The sequence below is a fragment of the Suncus etruscus genome, chromosome 6, assembly GCF_024139225.1.
Source record: "Suncus etruscus isolate mSunEtr1 chromosome 6, mSunEtr1.pri.cur, whole genome shotgun sequence".
Classification (NCBI taxonomy): domain Eukaryota; kingdom Metazoa; phylum Chordata; class Mammalia; order Eulipotyphla; family Soricidae; genus Suncus; species Suncus etruscus.
Genome location: NC_064853.1, coordinates 123702938 through 123722212, shown reverse-complemented (window position 1 = coordinate 123722212; position 19275 = coordinate 123702938). Strand labels below are relative to the sequence as shown.

The 19275-nt window shown below is 37.2% G+C and overlaps 1 protein-coding gene and 1 non-coding gene across 2 annotated transcripts in view; one reads left to right on the top strand and one right to left on the bottom strand.

The window, feature by feature from the left end:
* The window catches only part of TENM2 (teneurin transmembrane protein 2), a 1185834-nt gene that overhangs the window by 524477 nt on the left and 642082 nt on the right, over positions 1–19275 (top strand). The window lies entirely within an intron of this gene.
* Positions 3995–4101, bottom strand: LOC126013039 (U6 spliceosomal RNA). The gene has a single exon (XR_007497375.1). It is a non-coding gene; the product is annotated as a U6 spliceosomal RNA (small nuclear RNA).

Genomic DNA, 19275 nt, shown 5'->3' with positions numbered 1-19275 from the left:
ACAGGGACACATAAGATGTTTTCCTGTATTCAGTATGCTTCACAATACAGAGGAATACAAATAATTGTACAATTAAATCAAATGAATGCCACGCATTCATAAATGGATGTAACCAGCCTGTTTAGGTGGACAAGGTCACCCAATTCACCTTGGCGCCAAGCTCTAGATGAGTGTCTTGCCTTGTTCCCCAACCAGTTGAATTGTTATATTTCTTTTTCCCAAGCTTTTTATCTTCCCACCATTTTAATACAATCAGAGATGGGGGTCTGCCCATGACATTCACACTTGACATTATCAAGCACAAAAGACATCACTCATGCACTTGACTGCATTATAGTGCAGGAGAAAAAATAGATCCCAAAGGCTTAGAAATTATTGTTTCATACCCTGAATGTAGGTGGGGTTTTTTTTTCTGTTTTTTTTTTTTCCAATCTACCTCATTTGACTGTTTTGCTTCTGTATGTTTGCAGAGGAGTCTGAAACCCTGGAAAAATCAGCTCTCATAATTCAGCAATGTACACATTCACCAGAGGGATAGATATGATGAAAATATACAACTCTGTTATTACCTGTTACTAACTATGCTTCAACCATGGTTTTGTGTAGCATCAAAGCAGAGCCTAGCACTAGTGTTGCCTTTCAAAGTTGACTTCAATTTCTTGGCTGTCAGACTGTTCTAGCCAAGCCTTTTCCTGACTTATACATCTGTAATCATTTAAATAATTTCTTAATAGCTGAATGAATCAGAAATCTATTGCATCCATAGTAGTTCTGTTCATGAAATCCATATGCTCTGTGGCAGAGGTTGGGTTCGTGGGCAGGGGGTGTTTGAACTTAATATAAATGTGTCTATACCTCCTCTTACTATGTTAAACCTTCTAGCTAAAGACATTTTGCCCCCAAGTTACTGCCAACACTTATAAACTGAACAAATAGTGTTCTCAGATTGTGGTGAATTGCTTCAGTAGTATTACATCATGCATCCAGCACTACATGCTGTAAAGCTCTGTAAAACAGCCGGCTACATGGTACCCTACAGGTTTAATATACTTCTGGAGCCTTGTACTTGGGAAGGATTTCTGTAATTGAAGACAATCTAGCAAGGAGAACTTTTTAAGCCATTGGAGGCCGAAATACAAGTTTTTGAGAAATGTGACTTTACAAGCTTGAAACAGAATGGATTACAAATTTCCCTTAACTGGAGAGAATCATAATTGCCTCTGTAGGACTGTCCTGATTATGCAGGGTTTGAATTTCCTGCACCGGGGTTTATCCAGGTTTCTTTTGACTCCTCTGTCTTCTCTCTAACTACCTGATGTGAATCATTTTTCTAATCATCAGCACTTCTAGAGTGGTGTGGATGGGCATTTGTGAGCAGTACAATCCAGATGTATGATTTTAAAAGTTCATTATATAGGGGCCGGAGAGATAGCACAGTGGTAAGGCATTTGCCTTAGATGCAGAAGGATGGTGATTCGAATCCTGGAATCCCATGTGGTCCCCCGAGCCTGCCAGGAGCGATTTCTGAGCATAGAGCCAGGAGTAACTGCCTGAGCGCTGCCAGGTGTGACCCCCCCCAAAAAAATATTCATTATATAGGGGCCAGAGCAGTGTCATTTGCCTTGCTTGCGCTGACCTAGGACTGAGTGTAGTTTGATCCCCTGGCATCCCATATGGTCACCCAAGCCAGGAGTGATTTCTGAATGCATAGCCAGGAAAAAACCCTGAGTGTCACCAGGGGTGGCCCAAAAAGAAAAAAAATCATTATATTGTACAGCAAGTAAGACATTTGCCTTGTGTGCTACCAACCTGGGTTTGATCCCCCATATCACAAACAGCCAAAAGTACAGAGCCAGGAATAACCTCTGAACATCACCAGGTGTAGCTTCAAAACAAAATCCCAAACATAAAAGGTCAGTAAGTCTTTCATTCACTAAAATCGACTGATTACATTTTGGCTTGGGGGAGTCGACTTTTATGGTAACAAATGATGGTGTGCTAAAGCTATTAATATGCTCACATTTTATACTTGTCTTCAAGAAGCAAAACAACCCATCTAAATGATGTCTGAATGAGGCCAAGTGGTTGGCCTCATTGTTCTAGTTTTCTCGTTTATCATCCAGACCACTTTGAATACACTCTTCACGTACAGTGTCATACTTGGATTATGCAAATGTACTTTCTGCAGGTGGTCAGGTGGTAATTACACAGTCCTCTGCTCCTTAGTACAAAAGTGAACCATTGCTGTTCCAGTCTCAGTTAGTTGTCCTCCAATAGCAGTCCTATTCCTGGGCCAACATGCACTGGAAGACAGTCACTGCTGGTAAATAAAATATTTTTCAGATGTGGCCCTCTGGAAGTCTTCAGTCTCCTAGGGAACCAGGAATAAAGCTAAAGTGGGGAACGAAAAGAATGAGTCCCTGATTTTTCCTGAAAGAATAATATCTCAGAATAGGCATCGACATTGCCTATCACCTTCTAAGTTTGGATAGGAAAGTAGTCTTTCTTTTATTACACCAGAATCACAATTTGATTTCCTTTTCATTTTATAGGTAGTGCTGAAACAGTTTCAAAATCGGGTGACCCTACCTGCCTCTCTGTAACAATACCATCATTTAATATACTCTTAGTCCTTCTTATTTGAGAAAAAAATTCTTTGAGTTAGAGACATAATCCAAAACTTAAGGGTGTGGAGCACATGCTTGGAATGCTACAGGTTGGTTTGGTCACCAACAACATTATCTTCAATCACCAAGAGTGTCTGAGCCACTGAACACCTTGGTGTATTAAAAAACAAACAAACAAACAAACAAACAAATAAAAACCAAGACCAGAAAAACAATCTGAGGTATCCTGCCCCCCAATACTCTGTGTTAAGTTCACCTGGATGATCAAACCTACCCACACCTGAGAGAGGTCTGAAGTTTGGAATAAAGAATAAAAGGTGCTGGCTGGGGGTGGGGTGGGGAAGGAGAAGCAAGGAAGCATGGAGAGCAGCTGAAAGGGAGATAGAGGCAGAGAGGCAGAGGAGAGCAGCTAGAAGAAGCTGCCTGGAATAAGTTGAGCATGTGAGGAAATGCACATGGCAGACAGAACCAAAGAATAAACTGAGTTATCTCCAATGAAACTTTAACTGACTGTGATTATTTCTACGCCATTGCCCTGCAATCTTCAGACCCTGCTGAAGGAGGTAGAGTTGCCAGGGCTTGCTGTGCTGAGAGGCCTCACCAGACAACATGGACTTTAGACATCCATCATACTTTATATTAAAACAACACATGTCTTCAAATTCCTGATTGTTCTTTGAGATCTAATTAAACTTAACAAGACTTTTTTACTTCTAACTCTATAACACATAGATATTCAAGGACAAAAAATATCCTTACTCTCCTGGCACTAAGCAGTCTCTCTTCACAAGATTGAGTTTTACAGAAACTACCATGCAATTTGTCAATTGTAGTGTGATCCATAATATGGTAGAATAAGCAGTGGTTGAAGTCATGTGCTAAAAGAGTTTTGGTCCAGAGTGATAGCACAGTGAGGAGGGCATTTGCCTTACCTACAGCTGACCCGAGTTCAGTCCCCAGCATCCCATATGGTCCCCAAGCCTGCCAGGAGTGATTTCTGAGTGAGGATCTGAAAGGAACCCCTGAGCATTGCCTGTGTGCTCCATCCAAAAAAAAAAGAGAAAAAAAAGGTTCTTTAAACAGCAAAAATAACATACAAAACTGAAGATAAAAAATTCTTTAGAACTATTAAAAAATGCATAATTTTAATCATAAGTTTATATATGTAGGATATATCAATTTTATTGATGTGCACTTTTAAATACATATGAATACAAGTAAATGGCTACTCCATACATGTATAGGTGCAGTGTCTATAATCAATGTTTCTGTTTTACTTACCTATAGTTCAATAGTCTATAGATAATCAATATCAGATTTATGTCTGTATCCCTAAAATTAAAACAAGAAATATGGATATTTTTAACAAAAATATGGAACACTTCACCAATTTGCATGTCATCCTTGTGTGGGGACCATGCTAATCTTCTCTGTATCGTTCCAATTTTAGTATATGTGCTACCAAAGCAAACACAAGAAATATGGATTTGTTATAAGAAATGTGAGTTTTTTCTAGTAAGACAATGTTTTTTCGCAGCTGGTGTTTTATCTGACATAATGGGTGCCACACTTAATAAGATATAACTCTTCGGAAGTTCTTGATCTAATAGTAAATATGATAACTTACTCTAATCTTGAATGTCTTACATGTGGGTATACTTGGTGTTGGAAACCAGTGATAGATACTTCCTGGATTATATGACATCTAACTATTACCAGTCACTTCAAAATTTGGCATGTTTTTTCTGATTAGGAAAAGACTGAAAAGGAAATTCAGCATTAAGAAAAAATTTCCGGGCCCGGAGAGATAGCACAGTGGTGTTTGCCTTGCAAGCAGCCGATCCAGGACCAAAGTGGTTGGTTCAAATCCCGGTGTCCCATATGGTCCCCCGTGCCTGCCAGGAGCTATTTCTGAGCAGACAGCCAGGAGTAACCCCTGAGCATCGCCGGGTGTGGCCCAAAAACCAAAAAAAAAAAAATTTTTCCTCATGTTAAAGGATCTTATTCCAACTCAACAAAAGCCTAGGTTTTGGAAACCTTGGTTTGGAGGCTGTTATTCTATTACCCATAACCCAGGCAGAATGCAACCCAGAGACAGGATATATCTGTGTGATATATACCTCTCTGTGTGTTCTACACACGTGAGAATATGTGGAAGAAGCTATGTGCAGGCTTAGTAGGCAAAGATCAGGTTTGGTTTGAAAATAAACATGTATAATTTGTGTATACTTTTTTGAGGTGAAATTGGTTAATGGGGTTAAAATGCTTTTCTCTGAAGTATGCTTTGTTTTTCTAACTCCATGTTGTGTTTGATTTATATGCACATACATATAGTCTCTAGAGGTCAGTAGAATATAAGAAATGGGCAAACATTCCTGTCTAGATGAGACGCAGATATTCTTGAAATGATTTTTTAAGTGATGAAATGATGATATCAACTAATGACATTAGGAACTAAAATCATTAATCAATGTTAGCAAAAAGTCATGTCATTCTTGTTCCTAAAATTAATCTAATCTATTTGTTTTAAACAAATTTTAGATAATTGAACATTTACATGGAAAAAACCTTGACAGAAGCCCCAGTTATAATTACTTTATTTCAGTTTATTAGAAGACACTTACTGTTGAGAACCATTTTTGAAGGTATTTTAAATATTACCAAAACAAAATGCTAACTTTACATCCCAACCGTTATTTTCTATTTTAGCTGCCAAGTTGAGATCCTCAAGCCTGAAAATGAGCGATTTGATGATTTATGTATTGCAGTTCTATTTGTTATGAAATAAATATCTCTGATGTTGAAAAATATATTAGGAAATTGTGATTATTTTATATATAAAGCTGAAATTGTTGACAGTCCAGCAAATTGCTGCACTGTTAAACATGTTTGTTAGATTTTTTTTGAGAAAAAATAAGACAGAAAAATTTATAGAAACTGATGCATATTTGATAGGACAGTTGCAGGAACCACTTAAAACCTGTCTAAGAGAGAAACATATAGCACATCATCAGATTTTATCTGAATTTGTGAAGAAATGATCATTATATGAGGTTGCATGCCTTGATATTGTTCTTAGTATATCTTGCACACCTTAAAACAGCCCATACTAGAAGTTATATCAAAAACCTCACCTCATATATGATTATTTGGGTGGGGGACACCCAGTGGTATTCAGGGCTTATTACTGGCTCTTCAGAAATTACTCCTAGTGGTGTTCAGAAACCATTTGGGGTACTAGGGATCAGACTCAGGTTGGTCATGTGGAAGACTATACTACTATACTATCACCCCAGCCCTTTATATTTACTATTCTCAAATATCTTCCCTATATTTGTCTCTAACAGTAAGATCTCCTTATCATGCACCATCATCCAAAAAGATGTCCTTTTGGTTTCTTCTGTGCAGAATAAAACATCAGGGATTGCAAACACAAATACTTAAAGGGGAATATTTAGGAATAAGACATTAGGAGGTGATGGGGACACTAAAGAATTCATTTGAATTTTAAAAACATGGACTGGAGAGAGTGAATATAAAGATTAATGCATTTGCCTTACAAGAAGCTGACCCCAGCTAGAACTTTTCAACCAAGCATCACCAGAGTACAGAACCAGAGATAACCCCTAAGAAAAGCTGAATGCAATCCCCAAATCTCCAAAATAAATTAAAATATTCACTCATGAAATAAATATTCACATATCTTGCTCTTAATGTAACATCTAACTAACCCTTTTTAGATTTTGGTCAGTAAGAGCATATAAAGGAAAGGTAGGGAAGGTAGTCACCAAGTATAAAGTAAAACCCCACAGTTTGTGAGATCACTCCATACACCATATCTTTAACCCCAGGTAGATAGGTCTGAAGAAGCAGGTTAGTAGCAAAGAAATAATAAACCAAGCCATTCAGGAAAGAAACATGGAGCCAGAGGCTTCTCATGGTCTCTTTCTGAGCACCAAACCAAAACGGACTTTTCTTTATTATGCCAGAATAAAATCCACCAGGGTGGGGCAGGGCAGAATGATTCAGGTGGGCTTTTAAATACCAAAGGAGAGATTTAACAGAAAAGAGAAAGATGGGGAACCACTTTTGTTTTGGGTTAATAGATGAGTATCATCTTATAATTCCAACTTTTCTGTTTAAAACAAAACAAAACAAAATTTTAGAAAGACACAAGTTTTGTTCTACTGTTTTTCACCAGAGGTGGGAACCCCAGATCAGAATTTATAAGAGTGGTTGTTATTTTGTATAGGCACAGTACAAATTGGCTGTAAATGCATCAAAGGTCAGATTGTGCATACACATTTTCAAAACAATCAGCTTTTTCCATTTCTTATACATATCAAAAAATTTTATAGACTTCTTCTCTGACATAAATATTAGAACCTTTCTGCAGATACACTTAGTTTGAAAATTCTTAAACATTTTTACACTGAATACTATAATATGAATCTATAACATCTGAGTTCCTTTTTCATAAACTCCCTACACAAACTCACAAGAACATTTCTGCAAATATGTATACTTTGAAAATAAGTTGACTAAAACATTCTTATAATGATCACTGTAAAAAGTTTATAATATCCAAGTTCCTTTTATTCATTCTTTTTTTTAGTGGACAAAGACATAAGACATTTTTGCAGACATAATTTGAGAATACATTTCTACTTAATATACATAGTAAAACATCACAATTGAGAAACGTTCACTAGGATAGCTGAGAACTATTAAAAAGCTAACATTATGCAATTCTTCAGAACTGCAAATTAATATTAAACCACTAAAGTTGAATACAAAACTATCTTTTTTCAGTGGGAGATGGATAGAACAAAAGAGTAGCATTGAGTTCTATATGGGTAGAACACACAATTTAACCAGCAATATAATAACTGACACAAATAGGACAGAGGATTAACCTAGAATAAAGTACATGAGGTTCTGAAAGCAGTTTCTCCTCATTTAGTCTCACTGGGTTTGATTCCTCCATCTTCACCTTCTAGAGTACACTGCTTAGATGATCTGGGACAGAAAGGCCTTTGGTTCCTGGGCTGGAATCTGAGTGGGGGAATCCGCTCATCTCCCTGCTGCTAGTCCCCCTCAAAAAGAGTTTTCTCTTTAGCTTCTACCCCATCTGTGACTTTGATTAACTGCTGCAGATTGTGGGGCTAAGATCCTCACATAAAGCACTTTTGGTAGAGAAAAAGGTGGTAGGCCTTGGCCACTGAAACACTACTCAGTGTCTTCTACACTCTCCCTTTCACTGCCTTTTTCTGTCTCGCCTGAAGGGGCTTCTGTTCAGAACAGGGGCCATGTACACCCATGTTCCAGTGACGGGCATTGCACACTCAGTCCAGCTCAAGGAGGACTGGATCCACCAGAGATCATGGCACTCACCATCATTGGAGTCTTCTCAGGTGCCTGGATCCTGTTTGAGCACCAGTTGTAAAAATTAAAAACCCCATAGTTTGTGGATCACCCCAGACACTGTATCTTTAACCCAAGCTGACAGTCTGAAGAAGGGTAGCAGTGAAGAAATAATGAACAAAATTAGTCAGGGGAGAAACATGGAGCCAGTGCTTTTCATGCTCTCTTTCCAAGCACCAAGATTGGATTGACATTTTATTATCTCAGAACAAAATCTGCCAGGATGGGGCAGGGCAAAGTAATCCAGGTGGGCTTTTACACATCAAAAGAGAGATTTAACAGAAAGAGAAAAATGGGGAAGATCTTTGTTTTAGTTAATAGCTGGTTGTCCTCTTAGAACTAAGGTATCCTAATAGGTATCTGATAAATATCGAAAGAGCATTTCCAATGTGCAATCCATTTCCTTTACTTCAAGATTATTCAATGAGGAGGCTTTGGCTTTTTGCTATTGCCAAGTATGCAGTATATAATTGGTTGTCTCATGGGTTACCACCTTCCCTCTGATTCTAGGACCCTCTCTGATTTTTGCAGGTTCTGCCTACAGTTCTGCTTCTGCAGACACTCTGCCCATAAGTTCTTCCAGCTTTCCTCAAGATGTCTTTTCTAATGCTCATCCTTTCTTCCTCCTTCTGACACTGCAATTTGCCCCAGGCTAACTACTCTTCATCTTGTAAGGTCTTGGTTTTGATGTTGTTTCCTCCCAGAAGTATTCTTGAACTCCTCTTTCCTATGTTTAAATGAGACACTCCTATAACAATGCATTTGCCGCATGTTTAACACTGTTCTCAATTTATACACCTGCCAGTTACATTCTTTATTTATACATAGACTGTTTAAGCTCAGTGAGGGCAAGAACCATATGCTTTAGCCTGTCTCTGCTATAAGATGATAAAACATTTGGTAGCAGAGAAGTTTACTTAACCAGCAATTTTGATGAAGTGTACAAAGATAGAAGGTCAGAGAGACAGTGCCTTGCACGTTGCTTTCCTGGGTCAAATCCTCAGCATCCCATAAGGTTTCCCAATCACCACCAGGAATGTTTCCTGATTGTAGAGCTGGAAGTATGTCTTGAACAACTTTAGATATGTCCCAGAACAACAACAAAATTTTTTTAAACTAAAGATAGAGTCACAATATATTAATAAAAAAAATGTTACGACAAGCACCATTTTGGAGATAAAACAACTTTAGGAAACTGGTAAGAATAAGTATCCATTTTGGGGGGAGGGTTTTTTGGGTCACACCCTGTGGTGTTCAGGGGTTACTCCTGGTTCTGTACTCAGAAATCATTCCTAGCAGGCAGGTGGAACCATATGGGATGCTGGGATTCGAACCACCATCCGACCTAAATCAACTCTGTGCAAGGCAAATGCCCTACTGCTGTGCTATCTCCCCAGCCCCTCCAGTATCCTTTGTTTTTTAAACTCAAGTATAAAGCAAGGACAGTTTCTAATATTCTCTTTCTTGTGTATCTCCTAATCTATCATGTTTGCATGCAGGTCCCTGATATGAGAGGAGAGCCATCCTTTCAGTTGGTGGGATCTGGATACAATTTTTTTGGTCATTTTTTCTCTTAGCTTCTGGTTATGTGTTATGGGCATGGAGATAGACTTGCAACACCAGGAAATAGTACAATGGTTAGGGCACATGTCCTCATTCTGACCTGGTTTCTTTTTCATGCACCCCCAGTCTGCAAGTTGTATCCTTTAGTTTTCCGCTGGGTCATGGCTTATGTACTTTTTGTCTGTGGCCCCTTGGAATATCATGAAGGCTCATTGGGGAGGATAGATGGGGGGATGACTAACCAATTACCTCATTAAGAAATGCTGGTCTTAGACTATGTGTGTCTTCTCCATCTAAATTAGACCCTAAGTTGATTGGTGCCCTTCTTTGAGGTATTTTGTTTGTTTGTTTATGTGTTTGTTTCAGTAAGATTTTGATTTGATCAGATAAATCTCTCTCATTGCTGGTAGTGGAAAGACCCCTAAAAGTGCCAATTTTCCTGTTAGCATCTGTTATTTAAACTTGCATTCCTAATGGGGGTTTCTTAGATACACTTTCTCTAGAAATGGACACAAGGGGAAGGCTGAACACTTGCAGGAATAACCACTATTGTTTGAGTTCCTGCTTCTCTTCTGTGTGTTATAATCTCCTGAGAAGGCCAGAGGTACTGGGTCTATGCTCCAGCCCTTTGAACCATCATTCCCGTTTGTTTTATTGTTCTTGAGGCTTCTCCTGACTCCATTCTCAAGGGTCTTTGCTGGAAGTGCCCAGAGAACCCCACAGTATCAGGAAAATAACCCTGGTCTCTCAAAATGCAAAGTTTGTATTTAATTTATGGATCTATTTTTTCAGGCTGTGTATTTCTTTCTGAGTTGACTCTTTTCTTTGTCACAACCTCAGAGTAGAAACTTGCTCTCACAGTCCCCTAAGATATAGTTCAGAATAGATTTTAAAATTTAGGCATGAACACATTTTATCTTTTGTGATTTAAACTCACCTGCAATTTGGGCTCTTACTGCCTCTTTATGCTCAGGTTTACTTTTGTATTTGGTGAAAGGAATGAGGAACATGGTAGGAATGGCATTTATATATGATATCTTCTCTTTATTCGTAATTTTAATTACTTTCTACCTTATCAGCAAAATGTCTTCACTGTGTATTATGGTTGCCTAAATAAGGCAGTAGGTATTTTATAAAAATCATACAATGGGATTATTCCCATATATTTATATAATTAAAGGAGCATGACAATGAGGTTATTATTCCAGAAGAATCACAGTGCAGGATGGAATGACTAAAACTGATATAATATCAGTGGTGGTCATGGATTATTACTGACTATTACTTTATAATTTGGCAATGTTTACTGTAACTGGTAGTGTAGAGAGTTGACTTTTCCAAAAATTGAACCAATACTGCCTTTGCTTTTGAGCACTGCATCAGGCAGAGTTTAAGAGAGGATCATGTTGAGATGAATAAGAAGCAAATTACCTTATTCATCTCTGGTGAAAATTTAAGAACTCTTCAAGCAAACTAGTTCCCTTAAAATGTCACTGTCTTTCTATGTTCTTTTAAAACACAAAGCATTAGATAGCCTTCCTACAAGTTCTTTAAATTATCATTTTAAAAAAATACTCATCAAATACATTAATATTCTTCACAGAGCTGGTCAAGCTACTGCTTCCTGGAGCAACTGTGTATTAAAATTGGGTTCACATTATGAGTTTATTTGTTATTTTTACTTGTATCTTGATCCCAATCTTTTCTTCCATGGCATTACAAAGTTTATTTCTGCCTTACCTTTCCTTCCTTTCTTCAAAGGTGTCCTTTTAAATGTGTCCAGTACATTTTTATAAAAATTTAATGCCAGAAATAGTAATCTCTTCTTGAGAAAGAAAGTATTTTCAGCAGAAAAATGCAATGCTAATTATTTTAAACTGAAGGATACTTACTGCCCAGCCATAAATTTGTAAAGAATTATAACCACCTCATCATAATCTCAGCATCCTCTATAAACAGGGATGTAAAATGAATAATCATCAGTGCCACTGTAAAAAGAAAAAAACAACTCCAATTTTCTTCATTGATTTTACTTCCCGGAAATACAGACAGTTATAAAAACTAGACCTTTGACTTTTAACTTGAGTTTATTTTGCAATTTGAAAGTGCTCGTGGATTTGTTAATATTAAATTGGTAATTGTTGAGCTCTGAGGAAGGCTGTAGTGCCTTCAGTCTGGCTTATTACAGTGTAAAATATGGATTGCCTTTACCCTAATGGCCTCTGAATCCTATTACCATCCCATTAGACAGTGTGGGATTTTAGTAATTCTGTTGTTGTTTCCAGTGGGCAGTGAATATAATGGGGGAGGGCAGGGGTTAATGCAATTCATCTCTTTTAATACTTGTAGCTCAGAGTCCCTTATCACTCACTGACTGTGGTTTTGTTGGGGGGGGGGTTCTTCTTCCTTCCATTTTTTGTTGTTGTATGTTCTCTAGAAGGACTAATATATTTCTCCAAGCCTTTCTTTCCTAAACAGCGGAGTGTAGAGGTAATTTGGTGATTTTCAGGTTGAGATAGAATTTTAGCCATTAGCTTTTCATAAACTGAAGATAAATAAATAAGGTGGTTTGTCAGCTTGTTGTGTAACAGACTCAGAAAGATTTCCAGTGGCTTTCATTGTGCCAAGATTGGTATTGAAATAGCTCTTCAATCAAGATCATTTATAAGGCCTTTTGGAAGGAGAAGCCTGAGACAAGCGGGTTGGATCAATGCCACTAGTGTTCTGGGTATAATGTTTCCATGTGTTCCTGGAGACAGCTGTGTCCTGGACCCTAGCAATACTGGTGAGAGGAATTGGGAAATATTTCAGTAATAAGCATTAGATTCCTTAAAGAGAAGCTTATACGCACTAGGCATTTTCCTCCTTATCAAACATGCCAAGTAGATGCACATATCTGATTAGGTAGCCGCCGTTTTATTAATGAAATTTGTTTTTAGCTAATATGGCATTCTTTTTTTCCCCTCAGAATAAATATGAACATCAGATTACTTCTCAGTATGTCAAAACAAATTAGTTCCCCAGCGTGATGCAGTGAAAGGTGTAACTATTTTTCCCTTTGCATATATGTCAGAAAGCAACTTAGACTTGGAAATTTCGACTCCCTTCACCCTCCTGACTTCTTCCCACTAGTACCCCAGCCTGTGGTGGGTGGTTTGTGCAGATCTGGTTTAATGACCAAGTGTGCTCACCTAGGACTCTAGCGCCCCCTCTGCGGCTATAAATGAGAATTGCACAGAGAGATCCAAAAGAGATTACACTTCATCTTTAACTTGCAAAGGCAGATGATAAGATCATTTCGATGTGTTGAAAGTATTATTCCCAGAGTTTATACTGTTTACCTTCTCAGAGAATTAAGCTTCCATATGTTTCCTCATAAGTGGAATGAGTATGCGACATAATGCAATACGAAAATAACTGCTGGCTGATGTTTTAGAAAACCAGTGTGCTTCAGGTGAATTTTCTTCCTGTCTCAGGTTCTAAATATGTTCATTGTCCATCTAGTTGTAACTCACAGACTAAGCCTTGCCGCAGCGCTTATACATGGTGTCTTGGTCTGAAGTAGTTGGTATTGTAGTTTTGAATATTCATGCAATCAGGTTCTCCTTCATTTGAGATACAACTTTTCGTATGTCTAGACAGGCTGAGATATTTCTCTCTGTCACTTGGGTAGATTGAGTGAAATTCTCTTTAGAAGGTAATTAAGTAAATATGAAAAAAGAAGGTAATTAAGTAACTATAAATTCAATTTTGTTTGCATGTTGTGGGTCACACCACTTGGTGCTGAGGGCGCACTTGTAGAGGTGTTTAGAAATCAGAACCAGGATTAGTTAGCAAGTGCCTTACCCTCTATACTACCTCTCTGGCCTCATAATTACTATTTTGGCTTTGGGCCACATATGACCAGGCTCAGGGGTTACTCCTGGCTCTGCACTTGGTATGTATTCTTCACAATGCTTGGGAACTATTGGGATGCCCAGGTCAGCCTTGTGCAAGGCAAGCACCCTATTCTCCTGTACCTATAAACACAGTTTTTAAAACTACAAATATAATATTTTTCTTACCAATAAATTGATAGGTTTAATCATTGTTAGAGGATACTATTTCATTTGAATCTATATTTATGGTAGTGATCTTGGGATCCCTGAAGTACAGCAGTTCTTCTGACATCCCACCACTTGAGCTATCTCCTCAGTCCTTTTGTTTTTATTAGGTTGTTTTAGATTTATTTATTTTGGGGGAGGGCTTTGTTTTGGGGTCACATCCAGCAGCGCTTAGGGGTTACTCCTGGCTCTATGCTCAGAAATTGCTCCTGGCAGGATCGGAGGACCATATGGGATGCCGGGATTCGAACCACCATCCTTCTGCATGCAAGGCAAATGCCCTACCTCCAAGCTATCTCTCTGGAACCCTGTTTAAGTTTTAATTTTAAACACATCTTAATATAAAGATAAATGTGAATTGCTCAGTGAAAGATTACCTTTTCAAACTTATTTGCTTTGACAATCACTTTGGAAATTCAAATGACAATGAAAAGATAAAATTGACACTAAGGACAAACTGCGTTAATAATCTCATTTAAAATATACACAGAATATTTCTATTTTTGGCAGAAAATTACTGAGCTTATAAAAGAAGTAGTTAGTGTTTTCAAAGAATTACTTGCTGGTTTTTTGGGGTTTTGTTTTGTTTTGTTTGGGGGGTGGACACCCGGTGACACGCTGGGGTTATTCCTCACTATGTACTCAGAAATCACTCCTGGCTTGGGGGACCATATGGAACCCGGGGGGATCGAACCGAGGTCCGTCCTATGGTAGTGCGCTCAAGGCAGAGGCTTTACCACTTGCACCATCACTCCAGCCCCTACTTGCTGTTTTTTAAAGGAAAATATAGAGGAACATTTTTGTTTTGTTTTGTTTTGGTTTGGTTTGGTTTTGGTTTTAGCCCACACGTGGTGATTGATGTTCAGGGGTTATTCCTGGCTATGCGCTCAGAAATCTCTCCTGGTTTGGGGGACTATATGAGAGACCAGGATGGAACCAGGTCCATCCTGAGTCAGCTGCATGCAAGGCTAACACCCCACCACCACAGCTATTGCTTCAGCCCCAAGAAAAACATTTTTAATTGAACTTGCAAAATATGAAATTCTCTTTATGTTTATATTCCAGTGACATCATCTTGGTACCTTTGCTCTTGAAAACCCTTCCTTTTGATTTGTCATGAAATAGAAAAACCAAGCAGTGTTAGTGTTTCTCTCAATGAGAGAATGAGATATCATCTTTATCATCTTCATAAAATCAAAATATTATTTTAGATCTCTCCCCATCCCTATAGTACTTCATGGTCTCATTATTCAAATTGTTGACTCTTAGGAAATATCAATGGTGAAGTTGAAATCTTTATAAGACCTTGTAATTTTTTTTTGATTTTTGTTTTGTTTCTGGCCCCTTTGGCTTTGTTAATCTAGGGGCCCACCCAGTCATTTTGGGAGGCTTTTAAGACCTTGACTTGGTAGTGTTTTTGAAAGCCCTCAGGTATAGCAGCCAACTCAGGGAAACCTCACCACTAGAGCTATTTTCCCAGCCCTTTTGTTTTTACTAGCTAGCTTTAGTTTTAATTTTAAACTCATCATAATGTAAAGATAAATGTGAATTGCTAAGTGAAAGGATTATCAGATATCACCTTTAGCTCTATAGTCCATTCTAGGTTTCTGGGAAATACACACTACAGTAAGGTTAGAATCCTAGTGTGTTCTAATGTATACTTTTCATTTAAATACATATTTTATATAGAAATATACAGTGAAGATCATGAGAAATTTAGAAAAGATTAAATTTAAATGATTTCTAATTCTACCCTAGTATGCTTTTTAACCCATTTAAACAACTGAATATTTTTTAAATGAAAATGTGTAAAATAAATGAATATTTAAAACTCATTTATTTTAAGCACTTAGTTTTACTGTGGAAATTCTCTGTGCATGAAATAGCATTCAAATATGCCATGTTACTCTCCTACTGAAAAGTCTAAAAATATGACTTAAAATAATTTTATTTATAGAGAATGTAATTACCCATTTACTATTTGGAAAATAGTTGGAAATAAAATTATTTTGGAATACCACTATAAAAATTATGCTGCTGGACTGGTCTATCGAATACAGTGGGGAAAGAGATCACCTAGCACATGGACAGCCTGGGTATAATTCCAGCACTTCATATGAATACTGGAGCCCCTCCAGGAGTAATCCCTGAACACAGAGCCTGGAGTAAGCCCTGAACACAGTCAACTGTGACACTAAAACAGAATTATACTGTTGATAGATTTTTTAGCATTTTTATGTACTAGATTAACACGTTAATATTAAACATTTTATCTATTGAGTCTAAATTGCTGTCTTGATTTATGCAATTTCTTACTCAGATTTTCTTACTCAAATTATTTATACTTGCTTTGTTGGGGATAAGTATTTTAGGATTGATTCTGAGGGGGTCTAGGGATTATATAGTTCTGGGATTAAATCTGAGTCCTGCATGTCAATCATGAAATCAACCTGTGAGCTTTTTCTCAGGCCCTTTTTATAATTTATATTAATAATGTTAGAACATAGTGGACTTCCATGTATTATATTCATTGCTAACAGTTTATCTCATTTTTGTTTTATGTTATTACATGTGGAAATATTTATATTGTAAGGTCATTTAATGTATTAGATATCTTGAGTTGGTTCTCAACATTAAAAGGACCTCTATTAAATTTAAATAAATTGACTGCTTATTCAGAAAAACAAATTCATAAGGATGAACAAATAATTTTACTACTAATTTAAATGCTGTTAAAATTACATTAAAAATTTAAGCAATTTAGAAATGTATGTGCTTTTGTTATAAAGAGATATGAAGATCAGTTTCTTCATTTATTCTATTAGAATTTTCACATGTATGCTGTACTAATTTCTTTCTGCAGTTGATTCTATTTCAGGGTATTCTGTGATTTTTATATAAATACATATTTCTTAGTATAACTTTTCTACTAAGCCTATAGAAATTTTCATGCTATAAAAGAAGGTTCTTTGTTTTTCTTCTTTTTTGATTTCCTTTTTTTCCCAATAAACAAATAAAATAAGTTAAGTTTATTCTTTTTTTTAAAGAAAAGCACATTATATTTATAAGATACATGCAAAATTTTAGTGTATTTATTCAGTGTTATGTGTGTATAGTTAGGGCAAATATTAAACTCTTCAATATTTTCTCTTTGATATTCTTTCAATTTTATAGTCTTTTGATTCTTTCTCAGTTAGAACATTTCTCTTTAGTTCCATGTATTTGGTGTTTTGGTCCATTCTCTTTCATTTGTCTTTATAAATTTGATTTAGAATTTTATAAATGTTTTTCTGCACGTGCAGTAGAATTTCTCCCACATTTACTTTCTCTTCTTCATGAGAAAATAGTGTATAACTGTTAAAAAGTGCTCAGTACATTAGACTACCGAGAACTCCATTCTTGTTCTAAAACATAGCATGAAATGGAATGCCAGACTAACGTGGTTGATGTTTGTATAATTGTGTGCAAGTAATAAATGAACCTAATCAAGCAAAAGAGTACTTTTATTTGTTTGCTTTTGGACCACACCCAGCTCACTCAGGGGTTATACCTGACTCTGCGCTCAGAAATCGCTTTTAGCAGGCTCGGGGAACCATATGGGATGCTGGGAATCTAAACCAGGTCTGTCCCCGGATACAAGGCAAATGCCCTACCGCTGTGCTATCTTTCCAGCCCCAAGCAGATGAGTTCTAATCACACTAACTTCCCCAGTGAAGAATTTAAAAAATATTATGTGGCCAGTCAGTCCAATACACTGTTTGTCTGTCTATATGTATGGATATCTAGATGATTGATAAATAGATGATAGATAGATAGATAGATAGATAGATAGATAGATAGATAGATAGATAGATAGATACGTGATAGATGTTTGATTCCTTGCTTTATTAAGTTTGGAAAATAATGTCTATTATAGTCTTCATGATAAAATATGATAACTATTATTATATTAAAAATTATGACAGGTCTACAACAAAAACTTTGATTTATGTGAACACAATTCTGCCAGATTTAATCAATAGCATAAACACTTGCTATTATTTTGGAATGAAAGGGAGATTATTTGGTTTGATGGTATGTGCTTTGTTTGCAGATAAATGTAATAATTGTTACTCAACCAATTAAATTATGTTGAATATTCATATTGTCCACGCATTATTCCAATCAACTTCAATTTCCTGTTTGTGATACTAGTTTCTGTTAAGTGTGAATGAAAGGACACTCAGATCTTTAAAGGGCAGGTTAAAAACCTTTTATTCACTGACCATTTTCACTCCTAGGAGTTGTGGATTCAGTAGCTAGTATCCTAAGTCATCACACACAGTAATTATCTAATATTTTTCAGATACATTAAACTTTTTGTTTTGTTTTATTTTGGGTGCTTAGGGCTTACATCTAGCTCAGCACTCAGGGATCACTCGTGGCAACTTCTGGGGACCATGTAGGGTGCTGGGGATTGAACCAGGTCAGTCAGGTGCAAGGCAACTGCCATTCCTGCTATGTTATATCTCTGACTGGCTCACAACTAAATTAAACTTTTCACATTTCATTTTTTTACAGTCAAATGGTTCCCACAGATGCAAGCAGTGATGATTTACTTTATTTAAACACCATGGTTACAGAATTGTTCATGGTTGAGTTTCTGTCATAGAATGTACGCCAACCTTCACCAGTACACTTTTCCTGCTACCAGAGCTCCAGTTTCCCTTCCACAAACCCACTCCCACCGGCCACTGGGGCAGTCATTTTACTATGTTCTAAGAATAGTCACTTAGAAATTAAGAATTGGCATTTTACGAGAAAAATAAGCAGGCAATTAATTTATTTATTTCATAAATAGTCCCTGTCCCAGACACTCTAGCAGTGGTGCAATAAGAAGCAACAGTTTCACAATGCTTTGCAATGTATGACATTGTAATCTCTACATTTGAGAGGATAAGAGTTAAAGAAAAAAAAAAGAAGAAGAAGAAGAAGAAGAAGAAGGAGAGCTAGTGAGTACCCTGAAATAACTAAACGTGATTTCTAGGCTGGGGACTAGGGACTTGAGACTGATTTCACATTTTAGTTTAAGTCTGTGAGGTCCGAGGCACTCAAGCCAAGTCTCCTCCAAGTTCAGTTTCTCAGCTCCAAGATTCCCATTGCAGAATGGGGCTCCTTTGATAACGCTTTGGGATCTGAGGCTCCAAGCTGCTCCCATTATGTGCCTTTGTTGCCGCAGACAATGGATTCATTGGTGGCTGAGCATTCTGTTGTTTGATCCTCCAGGAAGCAAAGCCCCAGCTCAGCAAGAACAGTGTGGAAATGTTGGTAAACCCCTTTATGACTTGAAGTCTAGACTACAGTAATTCTCTACTTGCAGGTCTCTGAGCTGTGTTATTTATAGGATGCAACTTAAGAGTAAAAGGAGGCCTGGATCCTTCCTGACATTTTGTTACCTCAGCATATTCCAAACCATCAATCCAATCCTCGTATTGATTACCCATAGCATTTTTACATTGATTGTGAAGTTGTTTTATTCACACAGATGGTGCCTCAGAAATGTGCTCCCTGTATCATGG